This window comes from Coffea arabica, chromosome 2c, assembly GCF_036785885.1.
Source record: "Coffea arabica cultivar ET-39 chromosome 2c, Coffea Arabica ET-39 HiFi, whole genome shotgun sequence".
Taxonomy (NCBI): domain Eukaryota; kingdom Viridiplantae; phylum Streptophyta; class Magnoliopsida; order Gentianales; family Rubiaceae; genus Coffea; species Coffea arabica.
In genome coordinates this window covers 39662933-39670556 of record NC_092312.1, presented here as the reverse complement: position 1 = coordinate 39670556, position 7624 = coordinate 39662933, and the positions used below count along the sequence as shown (strand labels likewise).

Below are 7624 nucleotides of genomic sequence, written 5' to 3'. Positions count from 1 at the left end.
ACTCTAGCTACTTCAAAACTTAACCCATCAAACCCTAACCATCCAAGTTTTAACTAAACCAAACTAATTTCCCCTTAACCTAGGGTTTCATAACTAAACTGAATTTGGTTAGGATCCATCCATACAAGTGAGATTAACACATTAAGAATTCCATTTACAAGCCAAATACTCAACCAAACCAACTAAGGAAAGTATAAAGCAAGAAGCCCTAATTCTCCTGGCCTTAATCAAAATTTCAGCAACATTATTACCAAATTAAACCATGAAATTACTTCACAAGTATCTCATAAGCAACAATACCTTAAAACAACTCCATAAAACATCATTTTAATCCATCAAAGATCATTCCTACCTTTACCAAGTTTTCAAGTGAGATTCTTACCTTCTAGTTGCAAGTTTCTTAGGTTGATCTTCCAAAACTCAAGCTCCAAGTTGTTCCTCCAAGATCCAAATTCAAGGTTGATGAAAAAAAATGCAAGAAACAAAAGCTTTTCTCTCCCTTTTTCTTCCCTCTCAAATCCGGCTCTCTCTCTCTCTCTCTCTCTCTCTCTCTCTCTTTCGTTTGCTATTTTGTTGTTTATTAGCTTGATTTTCTCTTGTATATTCTAGAATTATGCTTAGTCATAAGCTTAGTCATCAACCATAAGAGATATTTCCCAAACAACCAATCACATAAAAGATGATTATTCACTTCCTAGTCCTTGCAACTTCCTTTTTGTTTTCTCACACTCTTGCCCACAAATGTTTGGAACTCTTGCACTTAACTCCATAGGATACAACTTATTCTAATCCAAAATACTTTATCACACTTAATCATTTTACTAATCACCTTATTATCTTAATCACCCATCCTTAATTATTCCTTATTCCACAAAAAAGCAACTAAACCACAATCTTTTTACATTAGCTCAATTGAGGGTTTTAAACCCAACTTAAGGTTGTTCAATTAACAAAACACTAGGGAATTTACTAGTGTAAGACTTTGTAGCTTTCTAATCCTACTTAACCTTTATAAAAGAAATCGAATCCGGTATCTACTGTGACGCCCCCACTTCTCCCTAAGACGCACCAAAGGGTATCCGCGGAACGCCTGCCTAGCTCTCGCTAGGACTCAAGCAATAACGTTCAACCTTAAAGCGATACTAGATACCAAAATCAAATTAATACGAATACATATAGTGCGGAAACGTTCATGCTTAACAATATCCATCCATTACCCAACCTGTCAGCATATGGCTCTGATGCCAACTGTGACAGTTCTCATGGTTACATCACAAGGTACCTATCAGCTTGCCACCCGCACGTCGTGCGTTCATAATACAACTTAAATTTCAAAATATACATCACAGATATCCGAATGATACATTAAACTTCCAAAGTACAATCATAAAGGGGTCAAGCCAAAATACACCTGAAACCCTAAAACACAATATATCCAAAAGGAGATTTCTCCGCGTTAACTCCATTTCCAGTCCTGTTAAGGAAAACAAATCTACAGGGTGAGCAAAACGCTCGTGAGGCCAAGGACACACATGCAAGCACATTGTTCAAATAGCAATCTCAACTTTATTAAATAAAACCGTGATATTTCAATAAAGTACCATTTGAGCAGGAAAAATAATCAGAAACAATTCAAGGATATAGTAGCTCTCAGGAGCTAAGTTCCACTCGCTCTGCCGATGTCATTCGTATACCTTCCCGCATTGACCCTCCTGTCAACCGGGTCGGTATTTCCATTTCCGTAGATCACCACTTACTTCCCTCCGTCCACCGTACACCCCAAGGGCCCACAAGTCTGTTATAAGGCGATACTTTACGAGTATGCCAAGCAGGACCTCTTATTAGGTCGAGCTTATAATCTCATGGCTCGCCCAAGTTCCCGACCAAGCCCATTGCCGGCTCGAGTTCAAGGTCGGCCTATGAGTTTGGGCGTCCCCCATTCATTTGGAAGTCGAGGAGGTTCACTCCAACGACATATGTAACCATTACATAGCATTGCATTTCATTCATTCATTCAATACATTTCATTCATTCATTTGAAATCAGAACGGATGCTATAAAGTACACACCCGCCTTTATTTTTAAAATCTCTAATAATTACCACAATTAAGCAAGTATCAAAGATTCACACACTTGACACTCACCGAGCTAATCAATAAAGATTATTCGCTGGAGTTCAAGTGTCCACGGTGAGATCCTCTTGAAGGTCTCCTTGTGTGCCTGGCAGTTAATGGTGGATAATTACTCAAGTATCTCAATTATCAAGTAAGATTGTACATTAGTACGATCTAAGGAATATTTCACAAAAATGAACCTCAATTACTCGTAAATCGAGGTTCAACTTGCGTTTTATGAAGTATAATATTAGTTGAGTTTTTATCATGAAAATCGTGGGCAAAACGTTTAGATAATATCAAAAGTGTAAAGAGTTCTTGAAAAACTCTATTTCTTTGAAATTCGAAAATTTTCAGCTTTATCATGAATCTTTGAAAAATCGTAACTCACTCGGTACAAGTCGAAAATTGGAAAACTTTATACCGTTGGAAACCTCTTAGAAAGTACTATAAGTTCCTAGAAGACACTTTTCCATGAATCGAAGTGGAAAGTGCTCAAAAATGGGCTTGAAGGTGCAGACTTAGTTTCAAGGCAGCATTAAGTTGGATTTCGGCCAACTTTGAAAATTCGGCACGATTTACACGTTGCAAACCGGCCTCTGAAATTTGTAACCCAATTAGAGTTGCAAGTGAGGTGTATAGAAAAGCAAGCGGATCAAGAATCGGAGTTTTGAGTACCGAGATACGGTAGCTCAAAGTTGGGGAAAATTCAAGACTGGAGAAGAATTTTCCAGATTTGAACCTCCAACTCTAGAAATTTAATTAGGTATCGAAACGAACTTGGATTGACACCAAAATTGGCAGTATTTCAATAATATATGGAAGGTATCTCTCTGTCAAAATTCAGGGAAAAATACCCTCGGGAAGGTAGTTAACTAATCATCCAAAGTTTCGGAAAATTCCTAAGGCAATCTGCCTTTTGACTTTCATTTCCCAAATTCAAATCGTTTTACCAAGAAAACTATCCAACCATGGTTCATTTGTAAAATAAAGGTCTAAGATACAACCATGATACCTTTGGTAATGGTTTAGCATCGAAATTTCAATTAATAAGATCACTCACGGTTTTTGTCCAAAACCAATCCAAATGTTACGTTTTTCCAAAACAGGGCAGTCTTCTTATTTTGGTCACAACGCATTCAATTTAACTCGGAATGGAGTGTGGTTTATGGCGTTGGAAAATAAATTCATAGGACTAAAAGTTCACAGAATAAATCATTTCAAAATTTGGCAAGCAACCAGCTCGAAATTGAGCCTCAAGTTGCTGCCTCTACAAACCATTCCAGCAGATCCGAGAGACAGGACAGTGATCTTAAAACGTTTGGTTCGGCTCACTCACAAAGAATCAGAACGTGCATTTTATCTCAAATTAAAGCCTGGGATGTCTAGTTTCAAACGCCACTGACGGCACATGATTTCGACATCCGAGGACAGAGTTATAGCCAAAACACCACCGCTGGTCTGAGCCATACGTGAACAGTTTCCAGATTTGCTAGTTTCCCCAAAAAAATTCATTTGCCCAACCAAACCTTATTATTTTTCAATGAAATTTTTCACACATCTAATATAACATATAAACATCAGGTTCATGCCAATAATTCACCAAAAATTGGCCTTATAGTGGCCGAACAAAACAGGGGTATTTTTGGAAATTTTTGCTTCTTGCACCCAATGAAGTTTCTATCAATTACCCACCACTAATCCATCATTTTAACCACTAAACCAACAATATAACCACCATCAATCATCAAATCAGCAACAACCCAAGTGTGGGAATCCATAGAGCCCACTTTTCAATTTTTCCAACAATATCAAGATACCCATACACATGCAATAGCTTAAGGATGCATTTCTACCATCATAAACCAAGCTTAAGGTGTAGGATGAGGTTATACCTCCTTGTTGCTCCAAACCAGAAATTTCGGTCCTCAAGATGCTCCAAGAAACCGTGAAAATCTCCTCCTTTTGCTAGCTAGATGAACTCTCCAAGCAACAAGCTAAGTGTAGTTCAAATTTGGTGTGAATCTATGAAGGTTTTGTGCAAGAATTGAAGATGAAAATGGCAACTTTGTGTTGTGTTTTTGCTGCAGAGAATTCGGCCAAGAGAGAGACTAAGAGAGAGAGTGTTTGGTCCAAATTTAGCTTCTTAAGGAAGACACAAGGTGTGGTGCAAAATCCTCCCCAAAGTCAACTCTCACTAGGGTGCGTTTGGTGCGATTACGGCTCGATTTCTCTCGCATTTGTTTCACTAGTGCACTAAACCTCTAATGCACTTATATTCATGTAAATATTATTCACTCTTAATTGTCCCGAAATAAGGGTCTAAAGTCCCTCAAACAAAATCGCGTGTGTGAAAACGCGTACCGTCAATTTTAACGTTATAACGCGAAACTGCCGAGAAATTCTTATAACGATTGCACTACTAACTATCACTTGAGTATTTATTCATAATATTACCTATTTTAGGACCGTAGTACAAGTCTCCAATATTCCAAGTTCACTGTGCTCCTACGCGGTTAAAATCTCCAAGCACTATTCACTATTTTTACTAAACGCGCTCTAGGAAATTAATTTTTGAAACGAATCATTTTAAAAATATAACGAAGTTATATTACCATGTATTTAGGTCTAATAAGACTAGAAAATATTCCTCGTGGCAAAAATCCAATTAAATAATTTATTAAGCCATAAATTAGGTTTAAATAAAATAATAGTTTTTACGAGTCCTCACATGAGTCGAGTATTAACTCCTCAAATCTCCAATAAATTTGTATCCATGCGTCTTTTGGAAAACTATCCACGCGTGAGTAGTATATGCTCACTTAGAACTTATTCACCTTTAATTCTCGATTAACTTTTCTTAATCTGCTATTGTCCGTTCTTAATTTCCCCAGGATAATCATGCTCTCGAATATAATATCACCTCGAAACACTCGTGTTCACTATCTCGCACTTAAACAATCCTTCCGAAAATTGAAGTTGTTAACGGGACATTTTAAAAACACAATGAAGACATTATTCCATACGAATGGATTTAAAATGGTCGTAATAAATTATTTGGGGAAAACAGGTGGATAAATACTTAATGAAACCATTAATATTCGAAAAAAATAAGAAATTTTTCGGGTCTTCACATCTACTCATACGAAAACATACATTAGTATGCATAATATTTACTACCACATAAACTTATGATTAATACGTAAACTAGGGTTTTGTGTAAAAATATCAAAGGTGTAAATCCATTAGGATTTTAATAAAATTCCAAATTAAGGTTTTTTTTATTCTAAAAGCAAAATCACATGTAAAGAATTACCATCACCCTTAAAATCAAATTTTATAGCAAAATTTAGCATTAATAATCCTTATTCAAAATTAAGGACGAATCGGGATCTCTCAACATCCCCCTCTTAGAAGAATTTCATCCTCGAAATTCGTACCTTCGGTGTCCTTGATCGGCCTATAAATGGTTCCCTTCGTCCCTGATTTATTTCCCCCCCTCGACTTCTGAGGGCACTGAGCAACTAGGTGTTCATTGCTACCATATCGGAAACATCGCCGATTTTTCTCTTTCTTCCAACAGGTATCTTCCGTATAGTTAGTGGCCCCACAAACATCACATACTCTTCTGGTTCCGAACATCGATTCCCCATGTGAAACATCATTTTAGGACCCTTTTCCTGCCTGATCTTCCCTTGTTTTACCTTGATTCGGAGTCCCCACTGGTCGTGTACCATTGGCTTCCTTACTCCTTTTACTAGGTGGCTCGCTTCTCGAGCTTTGCCCACCAGTGTAGGTATAGGTGTCAGATGGTGTTCTCTTCTTGTCACGGAAAGCTTTCACCTGGCTCCTTGCCGTCTTTATTCACTGTGCCTTTTCCAGAGTCTGGCTGAATGTATCCAATTGGGCAGCCGCCAGTGTCTCTTGTATTTTCACGTTTAACCCCTGGACAAACTGACGAATTCTCTTTCGGTCTGTTAGTACTAACTCTAGAGCAAAACGAGAGAGCTTGGTAAATTGTGTCTTGTACTCTGCCACACTTAACGGCCCTTGACGTAGCCGGATAAAGTCCTCTTCCCGCCTTTCTTGAACAATCGGAGGCAAATACTTCTCGTTAAACTCACGGGTGCAATTGACCCAAGTTCAGGGGGTCTGCTCTCGTTCCCACTTAGCCTTTATTACATTCCACCATGCTCGGGCTGGTCCCTCAAATTGGAAGACAACAAAAGATACCTGCCGTTCCTTTGAATACCCAAGCGCAGCGAATATATCCATAATGTGGTCCATCCATCTATCAGCTAAGTCAGGGCTAGGTCCACCTATGAATTTTGGGGGTGCAAATTTTTGGAACCGTTCTAAGGCACGGTCCACTCCCTCATGATTGCCCGGATTATTTCCAGGGTTTCCGGCATTATTCCCATGATCCTGACCCTGTTGGTCCACCATTCGTGCCAACAAATCTGCCATCTGTTGTATGGCTGTAGCTACTTGGTTATCAGCTTGGTGGTTCGCATTTTCATTTTCTACCCTTTCGGGTTCTGGTCTCCGTCCCCTACCTCTTCCTCGGCCTCGGATTCGTCCCCTACCTCCACTTCGGCCACTGGCTTCCATTTGTTTTGAAACTTTACCATATAAAACACCATATAAAACACACTAAATGATCAAAAATTTTGGACATGCATATATAGGTTTACGCCAAAGATATGCGCAAATTAGCCAAAATGCAGTTAGTACCAAAACACTGAACACATCGATTTCAAAACAAATCAACAGGACAACAAAGTAATTCAAGTCAACGGCCCTAACGCAACTCCCTTGCAGAACCCACCTAATCCACCAGCATCGCCCCGGTGGCCCTAGGGTGCAGACCTAAAAAATAGGTCCAAATACCTAACTTCAACATTAAGTAAGAACCAAATCGATTCACATTGGGACTGGCCATCTCCAAGTGCAATCAACTCAATCCCCACTTTGCCTTATGGAAAAATTACAAAAGTCCAATATCAAAATCCTAGCATTCAATATTTACCTTAATAGCCAAGTACCCCACAGTCTGGCATCCTAAACGTTGAAATCTCGGATGCACTACAAAGATCAGAAGCCTAAGTTCTGATACCAACTGTGACAGCCCCACATCATCCTAAGGCGAACCAAAAGGTTCGGCGGACCGCCTGCCCAACTCGCGCCAGAACTCGAAGTCAAAAGCAAATAAAAGTTAAAAGTACCAAAAGAGTACTATTCACATTATATATATCGGCAAAAGAGTTCAATTTACATCCCCAAAAGTAACTACCCATATCATTACATCCTGAGGATTATAACCAAAACCAAAGAGTAGACCCTACGAAGGGTCCTTACACGGACCACTATAATAGGGAAAACATTTTAACTATTCGGTGATTACAAACAAAACCCAACTATACTAGCGATGGTGCCAAAATTTCCCCGCATCGGCCCTGCTAAGAAAAACAAAAAAAAAGGGGGTAAGCTAGAAGCTTAGTGACTAATCA

At 38.9% G+C, this 7624-nt stretch overlaps 1 long non-coding RNA gene across 1 annotated transcript; it reads right to left on the bottom strand.

The window, feature by feature from the left end:
- Positions 1-1147: 1147 nt before the first annotated feature.
- On the bottom strand, positions 1148-4212 carry LOC140035938 (uncharacterized). Its single transcript, XR_011839832.1, has 2 exons — positions 4010-4212; positions 1148-1474 (listed from the first exon to the last, which is right to left on the bottom strand). It is a non-coding gene; the product is annotated as an uncharacterized lncRNA (long non-coding RNA).
- Between the last annotated feature and the right edge of the window lie 3412 nt (positions 4213-7624).